This window comes from Hemicordylus capensis, chromosome 11 (assembly GCF_027244095.1).
Source record: "Hemicordylus capensis ecotype Gifberg chromosome 11, rHemCap1.1.pri, whole genome shotgun sequence".
NCBI lineage: Eukaryota > Metazoa > Chordata > Lepidosauria > Squamata > Cordylidae > Hemicordylus > Hemicordylus capensis.
In genome coordinates, this window is record NC_069667.1 from 20910922 (window position 1) to 20931119 (window position 20198).

Here is a 20198-nt window from a genome sequence, read left to right on the forward strand (position 1 = left end):
AGTTCTGTTGATACTAAATAGGAATGAAAAAGGCAGAATATGTACAAAAAGCTCTTGGCAGAAGTAAAGAAAAAAGATAGCAATCTGAAGTCATTTCTGTTTTCTTTGTGAATTTTCCTGTAGTGAAAGAAAGAAAGAGGGAAAAGAGCACAATGACATGGTTAAATAGTTGCTGTTTCCAGCTAAAAGGATCTCTTATAAAAGCTGGGGGAAAGCTTCTGCCTAAGGAACATTGGAAGATGCCATATACAGAGTCAGACCATAGGTCCATCTAGCTCAGTATTGGCTACACAGACTGGCAGCGGCTTCTCCAAGGTTGCAGGCAGGAATCTCTCTCAGCCCTGTCTTGGAGATGCTGCCAGGGAGGGAACTTGGAAGCTTCTGCAGGCAAGTAGGCAGGTGCTCTTCTCAGAGCGGCTCCATCCCCTAAGGGGAATCTTTTCCAGGGCTCAGACTTCTAGTCTCCCATTCATATGCAACCAGAGCAGAACTTGCTTAGCTAAGGGGACAAGTCATACTTGCTACCACAAGACCAGCTCTCCTCTTTGGAGAGGCTGTGGAGAGATCCTTCCCCTCCATCTATACAGCACCTTTAAAGCCCTACACAGCTTGAGCCCCAGATACCTGAAAGATTACCTACTCCATCATAGCTTATCTCAACACTTGGGTAATCTTCTGAGTCCCTTCTCCAGATCCCCTTTGGACTAACATCAGGTGGGTATAAATAGAAAGAGGCATTCTTGGTTGTAGCGCCTCAGTTTTGGAATTAGCTCTAAGGAAGGCCATGTAATATCTTCTCTGAGGTCCTCTCAACACTATGGGCCTATTCATATGAACACGAACCCTACTTGCGATGAATGCAGAGATGTGCAAAAAAATCTATCAAGGTCTATAAAACCATTCATGGTGTGGAGAGACACAGATTTTTCTCCCTCTCCTACAACACTAGAACAGGGGTCATCCCATGAAACTGATAGCCAGGAAATTTCGGACCAAGAAAAGGAAGCACTTTTTCACACAGCACATAATTAACCCATGGAATTCTCTGTCACGGAATGTGGTGACAGCCACCAGCCTGGATGGATTTAAGTGGGACTTCGACAAATTCATGGAAGACAGGCCTATCAATGGCTATGAGCCTGATGGCTATAGGCCATCTCCAGCTTCATAGGCAAGATTCAACTGTTCCCCGTTGCAGGGGAACAAGAGTAGGAGAGAGGGCACACCTTTATCTCTTGCCTGTGGGCTTCCCAGAGGCATCTAGTAGGTCACTGGGTGAAACTGGATGTTGGACTAGATGGGCCTTGGGCCTGGTCCAGCAGGGCTGTTCTTATATGTTCTTATGCCCTGACAATACTGAGCTAGGTGGACCATGGGTCTGACTTGGTAGAAGGCATCATCATATGCCCCTCTGTTCCTAACTCCTGGGAATGTTTTACACTGGATAATGGTTTTTAAAAAAGTATAAATAAACCATGCTGGCTGACACAATGAGGAAAATTACTCAAAGTAGTCCAATTGAAATAAAAAGAACAGGTTAGGCATCCAGCCCTACCTGAAGGTGTCTCCAGAGACTGAACCTGGGGCCTTCTGCATATAAGCAGATGCTCTGGCCTCATCCTCTAAGGCAGGGGTTCCTAACCTGAGGTACTCTGGATGTTGCTGAACTCCAGCTCCCAGCACCCTTAGCTAGAATTTATTTTGACTGGAGATGATGGGATTTGTAGTTCATCAACATCTGGAGTACCTCAGGTTGGGAACCCTTGCCCTAAGTGGAATCTGTTACAGTGCTCACATGTAGTCACCCATCCAATTGCAAACAAAAGGAGCAAAAAGGAATGGCACCACCTAATGGCACAGCAGTTGAAATGACTTGATTAGCAAGCCAGAGGTTGCCGGTTCGAATCTCCGCTGGTGTGTTTCCCATACTGTGGGAAACACCGATATCGGGCAGCAGCGATATAGGAAGATGCTGAAAGGCATCATCTCAGACTGTGCAGGAGGAGGCCATGGTCAACGCCTCCTGTATTCTACCCAAAAAAACCACCCCACAGGGCTTTGTGGTCGCCAGGAGTTGAAATTGACTTGACGGCACAACTTTATCTTTCACACAGGACCAGGTAGATCCTATGCAGGCTGCTTAGATTACTTAACTGGGAATTTGGGATCATATGTAACTTTCGGACCTTCACAATGGAGAATGGTGGAGAACACCTCGATTCAGGACAGCCTCTGGATTCAGCTAGAACTATTAATCTGACAGACCTATACCTATTTACCCAAATTGAAGATGTCCTCCTATATACATCATCCTTCAGTTTTAACACTTCTTCACTCTGAAGCATCGGGACATTGCGTTTCGCAGAACGGTCAAAATGCTCATTAAAAGATGAGAGCTCACTTTGTTTCAATTTGCATTAATAGTTTTGCAATTAGGTAGTTGGGCCTGTAAATATTTTTATGGCTCATTACTTGCAGGTCATATACCCGACGTCGCTGAATTTGGGAGATGCCCTTTGAGAAGCAGATGTTTGCTGTTTCTTTCTAAAAGTTTTATGGTAGTCATCAGGTCAGAGCAAGGGAGGGGGGCTTTGGGCATCCGTACTGGGGATATTGGAAAGGATTCCCAAGATCGACTGACAAGTGATAGAAAACTGTCCATTGCATTCTCAAAGTTCGGAATTTGAACTTGAAATCTCCTGTGCTCATATCTCTCTCTGTCATATCTGTATGTAGGAGAGGAGAGCTGGTCTTGTGGTAGCAAGCATGACTTGTCCCCATAGCTAAGCAGGGTCTGCCCTGGTTGCATATGAATGGGAGACTTCATGTGTGAGCACTGCAAGATATTCCCCTCAGGGTATGGAGCCACTCTGGGAAGAGCAGAAGGTTTCAAGTTCCCTCCCTGGCTTCTCCAAGATAGGGTTGAGAGAGACTCCTGCCTGCAACCTTGGAGAAGCCGCTGCCAGTCTGTGAAGACCATACTGAGCTAGATAGACCAATGGTCTGACTCAGTATATGGCAGTTTCCTATGTTCCTATGTATGTATGTGCTATTTTCCTGCCTATGGCATATTTTACACATTCTTGGGCTTTATTTCTCTCCTTGACTGGAGATAAAGAACCATGACATCATAAATTAACCAACTCAAGCATCAAGGAGTTTATCTATTGCTTGCTTATCTATCGTTTATCTATTCATTAAATGTTTATACTGCCTAACTCAGATGGCTCTAGGCCAGGATTGGGCAAACTTGGCCCACCAGCTATGGTTAAACTAAAAAACTCATCTTCCCCAGTCACAGTAAGCTGTGGCTAGGGAAGATGGGGGTTGTAGCTCAACAACAGCTGGAGGGCCAAGTTTGCCCAACCCTGCTCTCGGCAGTTCAAATGGATAAACATTAAATGCATTGTTTTATTAATACCTAGGCCTATCTAGTCCAGCATCCTGTCTCACAGAGTGGCCCACCAGATGCCTCTGGGAAGCCCACAGGCAAGATGTGAGGGCATGCCCTCTCTCCCATTGCTCCCTGCAACTAGTATCAAGAGGCATCGTGCCTCTGAGGCTGGAGGTGGACCACAGTCACCAGACTAGTAGCCATTGATAGACCTGTCCTTCATCAATTTGTCTAAGCTCCTTTTAAAGCCACCCAAGCTGGTGGCCATCACCACATCCCATGGCAAGGAATTCCATAGATTAATTATGTGATGCGTGAAAATGTACTTCCTCTTGTCAGTCCTAAATTTCCCGACCTTCAGTTTCATGGGGTGACCCCTCGTTCTAGTGTTGTGAGAGAGGGGAAAAATTTTCTCTCTGTCCACTCTCTCTACACCATGTATAATCTTATACACCTTGACCATGTCTCCCCATAGTTGTCTCTTTTCCAAACTAAAGAGTCCCAGATGCTGTAGCCTTGCCATCCATGCTGCGTCTAGTGGAGGTGCTTTCCTTCAGTCAGAAGATGGTAGCACAAGGGCAACTTGAGAACAGCACACAAAAAACACCATTATTCGGGATCAGCCGTTCTGTCTCCCTTGCTTCGATTCAGGAATCTGTTTAACAGATACAATTGGAGATCTTGTTTAAAATACATAATATTAGTGCTGAATTTCTAGAAATTAACTTAAGGAAGATGGCTTATTTTAAGTGATTTCAATTAGGTCTGTTTAACTTTTTCTCTCTCCCCCAAAGCTCAGATATGCTTCATTTACCTACACTTGCTTTTTAACATCTTTATTTAATCTTCATTTAAATACAATTTTAAAATTATCTAATGCTCACGACATGATTGCTTAACGTGAGATAATAGCACCCATCCCACTTACAGCAATTTATTATAATTATCCCTGGAGCTGCTTCAACTGTTTTTGAACTTGTAGAAGGCAGGAAGGAGAATCAATCTCTTATGTTGCATACATATAAAAAAGTAAGCTCCTTAGAAGTAAGCCTTCCATCCTATAGATGTCAGAATATTGTACACTGGAAGGCTGGGTTGTCACAGGAACGTAGGAAGCAGCCTTATACTGATCCAAATCTTTGGGAGGAGAGCAAGCATGACTTGTCCCCTGAGCTAAGCAGGGTCTGCTCTGGTTGCATATGAATGGGAGACTCCATCTGTGAGCACTCTAAGGGATTCCCCTTAGGGGATGGAGCTGCTCTGGGAAAAGAAGAAGGTTCCAAGTTCTCTCCTTGACAGCATCTCCAAGATAGGGCTGAGAGAGATACTCCTGCCTGCAACCTTGGAGAAGCTGCTGCCTGTGTAGACAATATTGAGCTAGACGGACCAAGGGTCTGACTCAGTATATGGCAGCTTCCTTTGTTCCTATGTCCCTCTAGCTCAGTATTGTCTACATTGACTGGCAGCATCTCTCCAAGGTCTCAGGCAGGAGTCTTTGTCAGCCCTACCTTGAGATGCCAGATGTTGAACTTGGGGCCTTCTGCATGCAAAGGAGTTGCTCTACTACTGAGCTACAGCCCCAAGGGGAATATCTTACAGCAGTCAGCACTCCCTTATAGTTACCCATCCAAATGCAAACCAGGATGGGCCCTCTTTAGCAAAGGAAACAATTCATCCTTGCTACTATAAGACCAGCCCTCCTCCATCTTTCTCATGTGATCCCAGCAGAAAGGAAATGCAAATAGATGTTGCCTCCAGATGGGCCAGGTGAGAAAGGACCCAATCCCTTAGTTATTTCCATATACTCCTTACCTGAACTCCATGGAGTGCCAACTCACTGCCTGAATTCTGCGGGAAAGGTAGGAGAAGTATGATGAAATTAACAGGAACGACCCTAGGATTCCCACAATTTCAGCCAAGTCATGGTTCTGGTGGCCTTTTAAAAACAGTATATGTTGATATAGAGCAACCCTACAGATGTTTTCAGACTATAGCTTCCAGCATTCCCAGCCACAGTGGCTGATAGTCAGGGATTATGACAGCAGAGGATCAACTTTGAGTAGCCTGGATGTAGAGGGAACACAGTGGCCAATAGCCAGGGATCATGGAACTTGTAGGCCAATCTGCTCAGCTTTGGCCCTCCTGCAGATGGTGGCCTACAACTCCCACAGTCCCTGGCTATTGACCTCTGTAGCTCGGGATTATGGGAGTTGTAGTTCAAAAACAGCTCGGGGGGCAAGTTGAGCAGGCCTGTTGTAGGTGAACATCTGCAGAAGGGCCAAAGATGGGTAGCCTTGATGTAGGGAGACCATCTGGGACTATTCTCCAAATTTCTCCTTGGGATAAACCTGGAAATTTTCTTCAAATTATAGTGTCTTCTTCACAGAACCCATAAGGACCCCTGGATGTTGTTGTTGTTGTTTTGTTGTTGTTGTTGAATTTCCACTTCTGCTTGGAGGAAAACTGTGGAATTCTTTTAATTCTACTTTGGAGAAATTTTGGTACCCACCTGGACCCAACGTCACCAAAAAGATGAGGAGACAGGCTCTTGCTGTCCTCTATGATTCCCACACTGCTTCCCCATTACCTGGCCTCATCCACCTTAAGGTCACCATCACCTTTACCCTTTGAAGTTCTGCCCCTAACTATAGCCCATGCACCAGCTTTCTGACTTTTTTCTCCCTTAAAACATTGTGAGATTTTGAAGCTGAAATCTCAAATGAAGATTCCTGATCAGCTGGCATTCCCCTGCCAGCTGCATCTGCAGTGGCACACAGATGTACTAAATTTCATAATTCATGCGGCCTGCATCATTAAGCAGCACAATTCCCATCACCTGGAGGCTGATCACTTCATGCTGGGATAATAACTTGTGCTTCCTCATGTACTCTATGGACGAGATGCAATGGACTACAAATTCCACAAGAGGGCACAATAATAATACAGAAAAGAGGAGCATTGTGGTAGAAACTTTTCCAACAGGGGTCCTCTTCTCCTCTGTAAGAACAAATCTTTGAGAAATCTCTGGCATTTGCTTTGCAAATCGGTTATGAAAGATTTGTCCACAGAAATTTGCATCTTAAAGACACTTGTGGTACCTCGTTTAAGGGTAGGGTTACTTTGGCGGGGTAGCCACCATTGAAGCACCTAGCTTGCCTGTGAGCCCAGTGGTTCTCATGATGTGGGAAAACCAGGCTGGGCTCCCTTTGCCTGGTTTCCCCCCATCGTGAGAATAGCCTCCATGAATTTCTCCACTTCCTGGCTTTCCTGGCTGTAGTGACTTGTGAATTTCACCCGTATTTTCCCTCTGCCTAGTACTTGGTTTTATATATGATATTGGGTAGTGTTGCTGATGTTATCAACACCACTATGATACGTGAACCCCACCATCAGTATAAAACTTGTGTAATGTAAGGCTGCTTCCCCTAGCATGCAAAGTCCTACAGAAAGGCTGGACCTGTGGGTGGACGTCTGCTCATTAGCATGTCAATGGAGGGCAGATGAGGTGGTCACTTTATAAGGCTGGCCCCATTTGCCCCTCCAACAGTGGAAGGTGGTCTTGTGGTAGCAAGCATGAATCATCCCCTTTGCTAATCAGGGTCTACCGAAGTTTGCATTTGAATGGGAGACTGTGAGCAGTGTTCCCTCTATCAGGGTGTTGGGATTTCCTACCCTCTTCCGTGAGACAGGGTTGATTACCCAGTCAAATGGCAGTGTGCTGAGAGATGCAGGGGGCTCCAGACGCCAGGACAACCCCAGTAACTACCTTTCAGGAGTCAGGAAGGGCTCAGAGAGGCAGGCAACGGTTGCTATCAGCTCCACCACTGCAGACATATGTAGAAATGCTAGTGAAGAGGGTGGAGTTGGAGAACAAGTCCCCTTAGGAGGCCAGGGATTGGGTGGCCAATCCACTTGTCTGGTCAAGGAAGAAGGAGCAAGCTGGAAGGGGGGAGGAGTGTCCTAAATGTAGGGCATTATTTAAGGCAGGGGCTGCCAAAGATGAGACAATCAGCAGGGATGGGGTTTGTTGGTCTAGTGGACTCCCGGAGAGGAGCTCAGACCTTTGCTCCTACTGATAGGCGAAGGCGTGGAGTGACTATACTTCCCTTGTCCCCCAACTCTGAGGCAATGCACATGCCTATAATTTAGTGTGAGAGAGTGGGAAGACTAATTAGAGAATTCCTCCTCCCTAAACATGGACACAGGGATACCCAGATGTTGTGGACTACAACTCCCATAATCCCCAGCCAAAGGGCATTGCACCTGGATATGCAGGGAGTTGTAGTGAACAACATCTGCGAATCCCTGTTAGAGGGAACACTGAGTGTGAGCACTGTATTATATCCCTCTTAGGGGATGGGGCCACTCTGGGAAGAGCACCTGCAAGCTTGCATGCAGATGGTTCCAAGTTCCCTCCCTGGCAACTCCAGGTTAGGGCTGAGAAAGACTCCTGCCTGCAACTCTGGAGAAGCCACTGGCAGTCTGTGTGGACAATACTGAGCGAGATGGACCAATGGTCTGACTCCGTATATGGCAGCTTCCGGGGTTCCTAGTTATAAGGACCTAAGAACAGCGCTGCTGGATCAGGCCCAAGGCCCGTCTAGTCCAGCATCGTGTTTCACACAGTGGCCCACCAGATGTAGCTCAGCACCCACCCTGAACAGTGGGGAACAACTAGTTGCCACTGATGGGGCCAAGTAGGACTGTTTTGTTTTCTCCTAACTGGCTTGTGATGAAATCTTTTTTGCCTACTCCCCACTGGATCATTGTGTTGGCTTTCATTCGGGGTGGTGCTGCTACTGCTACTGCTTTAACTGCTGCTTGAGGTCTCCTTGAGGACAATTTGTGTTTGCTTGGGTAGAGAGGGAAAGAAGATGCTAATAGGGCCACTCTCTGGTCCCTAAACATGGAGTCCATCCTGCTACATTCACAAGTATGGTATCCTTCAACACTTGCCTCTCTCTTGAGTGCTCGAAGGATGCAGTGGGAAAATGTGCTTAAAAGCAAGCTTTTAATTTCAGTTGCTCTTGAGCTGATGATATTTGGCTGGGTAATTATCACACTGTTGGGCTTTACCTCTCTCCTCCACCGCACATCCGTCACCTTGTAGTTAAAATGCTAAAAATATATGATGGAGAATCGCTGCTTTTAAAACATGAATGGCTGCCAAGATGATGAATTTAGCCAGCTCGTAAAATGATCAAGTGCTTCCACTCCAGTATGCCAGTTACACTGTTCGATTATTGCTTTAGCCTTTAAAGGGAACTATAGGGAACTTCCAAATGTTTATGGTAAGGGCATTGTTCCTACTTAAACAATCAGAGACACGTTTCAGAAAGCCAAAAAGTTTTCAATTCCAGCAGTACATCTTGAGGGTTTTCCACACAAAGCTTGGTGAATGGAATTTGTGGCCACAAGATGGGGTGATGCCGTCTAGCTTAGAAAGCTTTAAAGGAGTTGAAGATAAAGACTTGGAGATATCAGCCAGAGCAGACCCTAAGGCAGGGATTCCCAACCTGTGGTACTCCAGATGTTGCTGAACTACAATTCCCATCATTCCCACTTACTCCCATCATTCCAAGCTCCCATCATTCCCAATTACAACTCCCGTTGTTCTCTGCTACAATAAATAGTAGCTTGAGGTGATGGGGGTTGTAGTTCACCAACATGTGTGGAGTGCCACTGATTAGGAATCCCTGCTTTGAGGATGCACAATCCAGCCACCTTGCTGAAGCTAAGCAGGACCTGATGTGGTCAGTGCCTGGATGGCAGACTCCACCTTGGAGGACATAGCTCAGTGGTAGAACATCCACTTTGCATATAGAAGGTCCCAGGTTCAATTCCCAGAATCTCCAGATTGGGCTGGGAAAGACTCCTGCCTGAAACCTTGGGAAGCTGTTGTCAGTCAGTGTACATAACACTGAGCTAAATGGACCAAAGGTCTGACTCAGTATAAGGCAGCTTCCTATGTTCGTATATTGACCATGATACCCAACTAGAACCTACAAGTTCAGGGGTAGTGTTGCTGAGGAAGGGAAACGGAGGGGGGGGGCTCTTGCCTTCATCCCTTACTTACGGGCTTATCAAAGCATCTGGTGAGTCACCATAGGGAGTGTGGAATGGGATGCTGGACTAGATGGAGCTATCCATTCTGGACTAGATGGATAGTCCATCTTGGTCTGATCTTGGTCTGATCCAGCAGGACTTATGTTCTAATCGAAGAGGAAAGAAATCACAGCATACCACTAAAGCAGGCATTCTCAGCCTTGGATCCCCAGATGTTCCTGGACTACATTTATCATTGGCTTCCTAAAAACACTTCCCAAAACAACTGGGAACCCACAGATGTTGTAGTTGCTCTCTTAAAGATTCTGGGCTGGCTCTCACGATCCCCGTAATGCCAGCTGATGGGGAAATGGGAAGTTTGGTATGCACACTCTTGATTTTGGGTCATAAGAACTCTCAGCAATGTCAGGTTGGCACCTTACCAGCCCAGCGTTTAATGGAGATCGGTAATCTAGGATTTTATCTAGGGTTGCTGATCTCTGTCCAGTGTTGAATTCACACAGTACTAACCCAACATCGCTGAAAATTCCCAGGTTCTTACAACCAGAAATCGGGAGTGCACACACTTTGTGAATTCCCCATTTTCAAACAGCTGGCATTGCGGAAATCATGAGAGCCTGCTCGCTTTGACAACTTCTGTGGACACAAGGTCGAGAACCCCCACAGTAAAGTATCAAAAGATAAAGTTAAGGGCCACTGGGATCGTTGTCAGCATCACAATGAAATGTGACAAGTGATAAAAACTTTCAACTCATCTCTGCCTTCCCGTTTCACACAACATCTACTTTAATCTTGGTCCCTGCAACACCTTTTGCCACTTCCCCATTACTGATATCCTCCAAGGGAGTTCAAGGTCCACAGCAGGATCTTCAAGAGTCTCGATGCATTTTTTAAAAGAACTTTGAAAAGCACTGACAGTTTTACGACTCCAAAGAGCATACTAATTGGAGTCCATCAGATGCATTTCCTCATTAAGGGCTCCTCTTAAACCATTTGACTAATAAGAGAGGGCTTTTCAGGAACCAAACATTTAGGAATGTCAGTGAAGCAGCAGCAAAAGAGTGTTGTTTCTCCCATTGAATACTGTCTCCTCCCCCAGTCCTCCAATAGGATGTATGTCTATAACATGTTTGTGCAGCACAAACCTTTGCATGTTTACCGAGAGAGAAGAAAGTCCCACGTTGAATATTGCAGCTTGAGCTGATCAACAATACTTCTCCGAGGGCACATTTTAAACATCCCCCACCTCCCATGAAACAATCATATTTGCAAGCTGGGTTTGATCTCTTTTGAGGCTTGTAACTAAGGGCAACCTGGTCTTTGTTGTGTTGGATCATTAAAGTATGAAAGAAAAACAGGAGAGAAGGGTCATGGCAAGCTGGTCATGGCAGGATGACCAGCCAAGAAGTCAAGACCCAATCAGCAGATGAGTCAGGAGCTGTCAGAGCATCTCAACTGGAAAGCCCATCAGGCAAAATAAGCTATATATCATGGTTGGGTTGGAGGCACCGTCAAGTCAGCGTCGACCTCAGGCGACCACAGAACCATGTGGTTTTCTTGGTAGAATACAGGAGGGGTTTACCATTGCCATCTCTCCACGCAGTATGAGATGATGCCTTTCATCATCTTCCTATATCACTGCTGCTCGATATAGGAGATTCCCATATTCTGGGAAACACACCAGTGGGGACTCAAACCAACAACCTCCTGCTCTCTAGGCAGGTTGCTTCTCTGCTGTGCCATTCAGTGGCTAAGCTATATACTAAGAAGAGAATATTCTTACTTACTCTGTAGTAAGAAGTGCTTGACCACCCTTGGTTCAGTTGCTGGAAGGTCCAAATAATGTCCATCATGGAAATCGACTGCAACTTTTATTTGTTATTGGTGTGCTACAAACATGGAGAAGCTCATAGGAACATTGGATCATAGGAAGCTCCCCTGTACCAAGTCAGACCCTTGGTCCATCTAGCTCAGTGTTGTCCACACAGACAGGCAATGGCTTCTCCAAGGCTGCAGGCAGGAGTCTCTCTCAGCCCTATCTTGGAGAAGCCCAGGAGAGAATTTGTCTCTCTCAGCCCTATCCCAAGATGCCAGGAGGGAAACTTGGAACCTTCTGCAGGCAAGTATGCAGATGCTCTTCCCAGAGCAGCCCCATCCCCTAAAGGGAATATCTTACAGTGCTCACACATGTAGTCTTCCATTCCAATGCAACCTGGGCAGACCATGCTTAGCAAAGGGGACAATACATGCTTGTTACCACAAGATCAGCTCTTCTCCCAGGTCCCAGGTTCAACTACAGGTAAAGGCCGAGAGAGATACCTGAGAGAGATTCTTACAACTCAGGTAGTAAGGCTCAGAAAGGTCTGTATTTATCATTGTTTTCAATTGTTTTAATGTTTTAACATTTTTTAAAAATTCTGTTTTATTGTAAACCACCAAGAAATGTGAGTTTGGGGTAGTAAACCAATATTCTAAACAAACAAACAAATTTATCTGAAACCTTGGAGCTGATAGTCAGAGTAGACAATATTAAATTAGATGAACCAATGTTCTGACTCAGTAGAAGGCAGCTTCCTATGTTCCTAATGGTTGCCGGTTCGAATCCCCGCTGGTATGTTTCACAGACTATGGGAAACACCTATATCAGGGCAGCAGCGATATAGGAAGATGCTAAAAGGCATCATATCATACTGTGTGAGAGATAGGAATGGTAAACTCAATCTGTATTCTACCAAAGACAACCACAGGGCTCTGTGAGCACCAGGAGTCAACACTGACTCAATGGCACAATAAATACCCATATCTTTCTCTAGGCAATCATGATTTGACAATTGGAATGGAATGACAACTTTAGTTATTGAGATTCCAGCACTGAAAACTCTCACTTTCTCCCTCCATTAATTGAGAGGAGAGACATAGTGATTCACACCTTCCTGCGTTTGTGGTTCAAGAAGCCTAGGAAAGAAGAGTTCATTTTGCACATTTCCCAGCCACTGCAAAAGTTCCTGCTTACAAGTGCAAAGGATGAGCTAAGAGCTCTAATAAATATATCCTCTGTTGTCCAAAGGAAACTTTGACTAAGCTGATGGAGGGCTTGGGGATTCGGAACATGATCAGAGTAAATTAAATGGAGAAATAATGTGAATGCTTTGGGTGCATTCGTAGCCGCAAATCCAATTAAAGAATTTCACTTCAAAAGTGAGTTTAGATGTTCAGAATGCCTGAGTGGAATTGAAATGTGGACTTGCTGGATTATTTGTTTCAGTATGATAGCTCTTCACAAATATTTATTTGAGACAGGGTGATGTGTGTCATCCTACTGCAAAGGATGTCTGGGGATATATACAATATCTTTGTTTCCCATTCTACACAGCCTATGCATATTTTTAAAAAGAAAATCCTCCCTGACAAGCTATTCTGAAGAGAATTCATGTTAAATAAGTTTGATCATGTTGCAACTGGGATAGAAGATGTGATACTCTACCTTCTGAGGACCATACATGACCATAGTGAGAAACTGAGATTTGAGTCAGACATGCGTGGCTGATTCACACATTAACAGAAATATAGCATCATGTGCCATACTATATTCCCAGCATTGTGGGATGCCTGGAGGCAGGGAATTGTCTTCCCAGCCTCCAGCAATCTTCCCCAGCTGCGTACCCGCCCGGTCTTCCTTCAGTTGTATTCATCCTCCAAAACTGATGTGAGCGTTAAGACCTGGAGCTACCAGAACAGTATGTCTTTCTCAAGTACCTTTAAATGACTTGCAGCATCCACAATTTACAAAACCTTTTAAAACATAATTTAGGATGATGTTCTATTGTGGCACATAGGTTACACACACACACACACACACACACAATGCTTTTTGTTACCACTATTCAGCCTCATTTAAGATTTCTTTACTTCATGAGTTGAGTTTCGGGAGGGGGGCGCATTTTAAAATCTTGTCTCTGGGACCACTCCAACCTTGCTATGCCCCTGAACAGCACGCATATCATGCAAGCACATGATGGCATTCCAAAGAGGAGACAACTGATAATTTGTGGGGAAGGTAAGTTCAACTCTGCCTCTCCCCACCGCCCGTCCTCCCTAGCCTGAAAAAGGTCTTGCTCACAACTGAAATAACCTCTGCACAATGCATTTGAATCTTTACTTCCACTCCTTACTTATGGCTCATCACATGCAAAAGCAGAGCTCCCTTTCGGCACAGGTAGAGCTAAGTTCTGGATCCAACCTGCGAACTCCAGCCCATGTTTCCAAAAGCATGGAACTGCTGTCACAGGACCACCCCTCTAGGCAGGTCATCCATAAGCATTTTACATCAAGTAACAGCACCGATGCTTAAGTTGTCCCCCCCCGCCCTCTGCAAATTGGACAGGGATCTGTGGAAGGTAAAAATCCTGAGCTTAGAGTAAAGAATCGGAAAATGCTATGAAGCAGATTGAACTACTGAAGCATTTAATAGGGCAAAAATCCCATGACAGGAGCAGATAATAATACACAAAGAGTTATTTATCCTAATGTTGTGGTGTTTTTTTTCAATCAGCCTGAATGTAATTGCTCCTTTGTAAAGGATGGTGTCTGCTAAGCAGTGGGGCGAATGTCTCATCAGTATTAATCAGGCAAAGGTCTGGCTGTTCAAAAGAGAGAATTTTGTAAACAAGGGTTAGTTTCAAGTTTCCTTTCTCTTGGGAGCAGTTTGCAGAGGGATTTGCTTCAGCTCACGTGCCCTATAGAACCAGCTCCAGATGCCTGTATACAAAACACTAGGCTGGTTTGCACAGCAAAATCTGGTGTAGTGGTTAGAGTGTTGGCCTCCATGCATGTGTGGAGGTCTGATTGAACTGTTCTTCAGGAGGCCGGTGGTGGTGATGGGGGGTTGCAGGAGCCCCCACTGCCCTCCCCACAGCCTCCGCTGCCGATGTCTCCACCAGCCATCCCAGCCACCTCCAAAGAGAAGGTACTAAGTACTCTTTCTCTACCCTGCCCCACCTTAGTATAGGGAATTCCCCATTACTTGTAAAGGGGAATTCTCACTGGATTCCTCTTTACAAGTATATCGCCAAACTAGTTCTTTTAGAACTGGGACCAGTCCTGTTTGAACTCGGATCAGCAATCTCCTTTGGTGGCGGCTGGGCCGGTTCAAACTCTAACCGGCTGAACCGGGCTGGTTCGATTTGAACCACAGTTCGGATCGAACCAGTTCGCACATCCCTTGTGATTAGTGGATTCCTGTCATAGCATCAATGTTAGCGATCATGAATCTATGGAAATAATAGGATAAAATTAAAGAGATAATAGATTACTGGGATTGGATTAAAAAAAAATCTAGTCAAATATTTGGCTCATATAGCATGATTTCTTGATTATCAGTTTTTAACTATTGTTTTTCCCCACCTCTTAATAAACAAAAACATATAAATATATACTATGGACATGATCCAACCAAAGATAGGCACATAGCCTTTTCTATGTCTTTAAATCAATGAGACTTCTAGCCTGCAATCCTTTTGCATGGTTACTTGGAAGTAAATTCCACTGAAATCAGGTTAACTTGTTTCTAAGCAAGCTCAGAAAGGATCAGGTTTTTAAAAATGTTCAATTTTTCTGGCTCATGCCTAATTTTATTTTAAAAATTCATATATGATCCATGTGAATTTTGAGACTCTTGCTTTTTCAATTAAAACATTAATGACTCACATTAATTTAATTATGCCTGTTCATCTCCATTGCTTGCCAATGAACAATGTCCATTCCCCAGTCGCCATCTTCCAGATGTTGTGCTCACAAACCGACTTCTCAAAAATAAGTCAGAAATCTGCTGATCCTTCAAATTATAAGCATGCCACTGAACAGATACCTAGATTCAGCTTTTCATGAGTCATGTCTTGTGATTCAGTGTTGCTGTGCATTTTGACAAAGGGAAGTCTTGTGGGAGAAAGCAATTTCAGCTATGACAAAAGGACAGCTGCAGGTGATACTGAAGAACACACTGAATTTCAGTCTGGGGAAACTGGGTTGAAATCCAGCTCTGCCATGGGTTTTCTCTGTGTCCTTGTGCAAGTCCATGGGTGTGTGTGTGTGTGAGAGAGAGAGAGCTGGTCTTAGGAACAAAGGAACTTAGGAAGCTGCCTTCTGAGTCAGACCATTTGTCCATCAAACTCAGTATTGTCTACACAGACTGGCAGCGGCTTCTCCAAAGTTCCAAGCAGGTGTTTCTCTCAGCCCTATTGTGGAGATGCCAAGGAGGGAACCTGGTACCTTCTGCATGCAAGCATGCAGGTGCTCTTCCCACAGCAACCCCAACCCCCAAAGGGAATTTCTTACAGTGCTTACATGTAGTCTCCCATTCACATGCAAACCAGGGCAGACCCTGCTTAGCAAAGTTGACAATTCAGGCTTGCTACCACAAGACCATCTATTCTATTCTTGTGGTATCAAGCATGAATTGTCCCCTTTGCTAAGCAGGACACACCTGTGTTTGCATTTGGGTGGGTGATTACATGTGAGTACTGCAAGATGTTCCCCTTGGATGGGACCATTGTTCAGTGGAACAGCAATTAATCCTTGAATTTCTAAAGCCCCAGGTTCACTTTCCCTTTGGTCTCTTCTCCTGTTCTACCCATAGAAGAGCATGCTACTCCTTGACCACACACCCCAGCCTGAACCAACTACAACATTTTTATCTGGTTTACATGGATACTTCCAGCTTGCAGTCATAAGAAGTTGAAAATTTTTGATGATGTTGGGTTGAGGCCATGAAAATCTGACATTTAACTTGGATTGATAATCTGGGTTTGGAGCTAAGGTTATGGATCATGGTTAAATGTCAGGTTAGCACAGGTTGGTTCTTTTGACTGAAAATTGGGAGCATGTAGAACCCACTCATAATCATGATTTTGTCTCTTGGTATAGATGAATGAGATGCTTCACATATTACAGCATTTCCTTTGAGGATCAAAACACATATATCACAACATATGACAAGAACACTCATTATGGCAGCAATACTTTGTTTCATCACATTGTTAATATGGAGATCCACCAAAAAACAGCATATATATATATATATATATATATATATATATATATATATATATATATATATACACACACACACACACACACACACACACACACACACACACACACACACACACATATATTCAAAATAATGTAGAAATTGTTGGATAGTTATTTATTGTGTGTGTGTGTGTGTGTGTGTGTGTATGCAATAAATAGCTATCCAACAATTTCCACATCATTTTGATAAGAACATAGTGTCCTTGTCCCTTTCAATTATATTTTTTCTCCACGTTTGATTACAACAAAGGGATTTTACTGAGGCTTATTTAACAGAGAGGTTCGATTTCTGATTCATTTGGATTGGATTAGAGATGATTTTTTGGGGGGGAGGGATTGGAAAGAAAACCTCAAATATCATAATGCTATATTTGGAATATTGTGTGTAATTCTAGCTGTCCTGCTTTTGAAAAGAAAAGAAAAGAAAAGAAAAGAAAAGAAAAGAAAAGAAAAGAAAAGAAAAGAAGATAGATTAGAGAAGCATTTCTAAAGGACAATGAAGATAATCAAGAGGATGGTCCATTTATCTTCTTCTTTATGAATAAGGACTGCATCAGGTATGTTTTTTAGTGAGAAGAAAAGGCAGATGAATAGAGGTTACATACAGATTTGCATTTTCTTTTCACTCCCAGGAGATAGGCTTGTTCAAGTGAAACATAGCAATTTTGTGTAGCAGGCATGAGATGGGGCCATTTCTCAGTTGTAGAGCATCTGCTTTGCATGCCAAAAATCCCACATTCAATCCTTGGCAGCATCTCCAGCTCTCCTGTTTTTCTGGGGAGATCTGGTCTACCAGTTGGGATTGGTGGGTAGACCAGCCCTCTGATATGGACTTTGTGTGTCAGCCAACCTTGGAGGACAGGTCTACCTGGGTAGACATGTCCTCTAAGGTGGGCTGATGCACTGCATGGAGTGGAAGCCTTGTTTACCTGCTGATCTGAATTGGTAGAGCAGGTCCTTCCAGGAAAAAGTGCCATTTTTAGGCCCATTTCCCCAGGAAAATGGGCTTCAAATGGCATTTGAATTGCCCAAATCGATTCGGGTCAAATCGGGAGTGATTCTCCTTAGCCCTGAATTGAGGGTGATTCTATCTGAGGGTGATTCAATTTGGGGTTGAATCTGAGAATCACCCCCGATTTGACCCAAAGCAATCTGACAGTGAATCGATTTGCACAACCCTACTTTTGAAGACAGGTCTGAGAGATGAATGTGCATTCCTTCTCTATTCAGTTGGAGTGTGCTATTTATCTAGTGCTGATGAGCCCCCTGTATGTGCCCCCAGAGAAATCCCTGGCAGCTGCATACTCCACCAATTGAAGTTTTGAAATATTCTTCAAGGGCAGCCCCACGTAAAGTGTACAGCAGTAATCCAGCTGTGCCATGTTTAAGGCATGGGTAACCATGGCCAGATCTTCCTTCTCAAGAAAGGGCCACTGCTGGCATGCTAGCTGAAGCTGTGCAGAGGCACCCCTGGCCACTGCCTCCACCTGAGTATCCAAAAGCAGAGCTGGGTCCAGCAACACCCCCCAACTGTACACTTGTTTTTTCAAGGGGAGTACAACCCCATTCAGAGCTCGTTTAATCATCCTATCCCAAATGGCTTTTCTACTGATCAGCAGAACCTCCATCTTGTCTTCATTTTAACCTCTGTTTGCTAGCCCAAATCCAGCCCATCACAGCCTCCAGTCCCCGGGTCAGGACATCCCCTGCTTCCCCAGGATTTGATGTCAGAGAAAGGCCATCTGAACTGTGAAGACTTCACAACAAACCTCCTGATGACCTCTCCCAGAGGTTTCATGTAGATGTTAAAAAGCATGGGGGACAGTACTGAGCTGACCCCAGAGTCTCAAGAGTGAAGCAGAAGTCCCCCAGTACCATCTTCTGGAATCTCCCACCTAGAAAGGATCGGAACCACTCCAATACAACACCCCCCAATCTCTATATCTGAGATGTAGTCTAGAAGGATACCATGGTCAATGGTACCGAATGCCTCTGAGAGGTCCAGCAGAACCATCAGGGATGCACATACCCTACCTAGTTTCTGGTGTAGGTCATCCACCAGGGTGACCATGGCAGTTTCAGACCCAAATCTAGGATGAAAGCTAGCTTGAAAAGTGTCTAGATAATCCATATCATCCAAGAGCCTTTGCAGTTGTACAGGGTGTATGTAAAGTGACAATTGCCCCTGTTGCCTTCCTTGTGGGACTGTACCACATCTTCCTTGTGGGACTGTACCACATGTACCATAGTTTGTTGGACTATACCACATGTTTTTTCCTTGTCAGGACAGCCCAAAGAAGTCCTCTGATCTGAACATATTCATCTCTGCCAACTTTTTGAAAGGTTTTTAAGACACATTTGTTTATCCAGGCTTTTAATTAGACTTATTGAATTTAACATTGGGGTTTTTTTTTAAATGAATTGTTTTAAAGTTTTAATTTTCTTTTAATTTATGTTGATATTGTGTAAACCACCCAAAGATGTGAGTTTGGGGCAGTATATCAATATGTTCAAAATATTTCCAGTCTAGTCTGTATGTTCTGAACTGGTTATTTAATTGAATGATGCAGGGGGAATTGATGTTATGTGTCATTGTTATTCCATAATATGTGTCATTGTTATTCCATAATATGATACCTACCTGTCATTGCATTTTGAAGGGAAAATTTATTAAATTTATTAAAACTTTATTTTATTTTATTTTAAATCCTGTCTCTGAACAAAATTAGAAGATTGTTCATGTCTGCTGTTTTTGATCAGTTTATTCTTCCCTACAGAAGTTTGATTGAGCTTTTATTATTTGAGATTACAAAAGGAAGGACTCCTTGCATCCTGCCTTTAAAAGGGGAATTGATTGGAAATGAAAGAGAGAAAGAGAGGAAGGTGGGCTAAGAAATAGCCATGCTATTTTTCCTGAGACGTGAGGAAGGTCAAGGGGTTACTTTCCCCCATCCACCCCGGCAGGGAATACATATCTTCTAGAAATACTACTGTCGCTTCCTATATGCATTTTCACTTAGTTAAGATAATTAAAATGAATGATGGGCATGTTGTTTCCAACTCCATCCCCCCGGACAGTCCTGGAGAAGCTGAAGGGTTAGCATATGCCCTTTGATTCCTGAAGTGACTTGACATTTAACCTTGTGTGAACAATACAAACGGATCTGAAAGATGGCACCAAAGGAGTCAGCTTGGATTACGGGCAGCCGGAGTGATAGGTTTTCTTTGATGGAGGCCTCACCCTCCTGACACATTTTGTGATGCTGAAGGCAGTCCTGAAGCAACAAGCAACAAGAAATAGCTTGGGGAAATAACTAACGAATGTGCAGACAGTTCATCATTATTATTTCTGAGAAGAAGCGACACGTTTATTTTTATTTATAATTCCATCACGTTCTATATGTGAGCAATGTAAGATAGTCCCCTTCGGGGATGGGGCCACCTCTGCATGCACAAAGACGGTTCCAAGTTCCTTCCCTGGCACCTCCAAGATAGGGCTGAGACTCCTGCCTGTGACCTTGGAGAAGCCATTGCCAGTCTGTGTAGACCAGGGCTGCACAACTCAAATACTCCAGTGGGCCAGAACCAACCATGATTTGGTGTGTGGGAGCCCAGGTAAATGTTCAGCACATTAATGATTACATTAAAA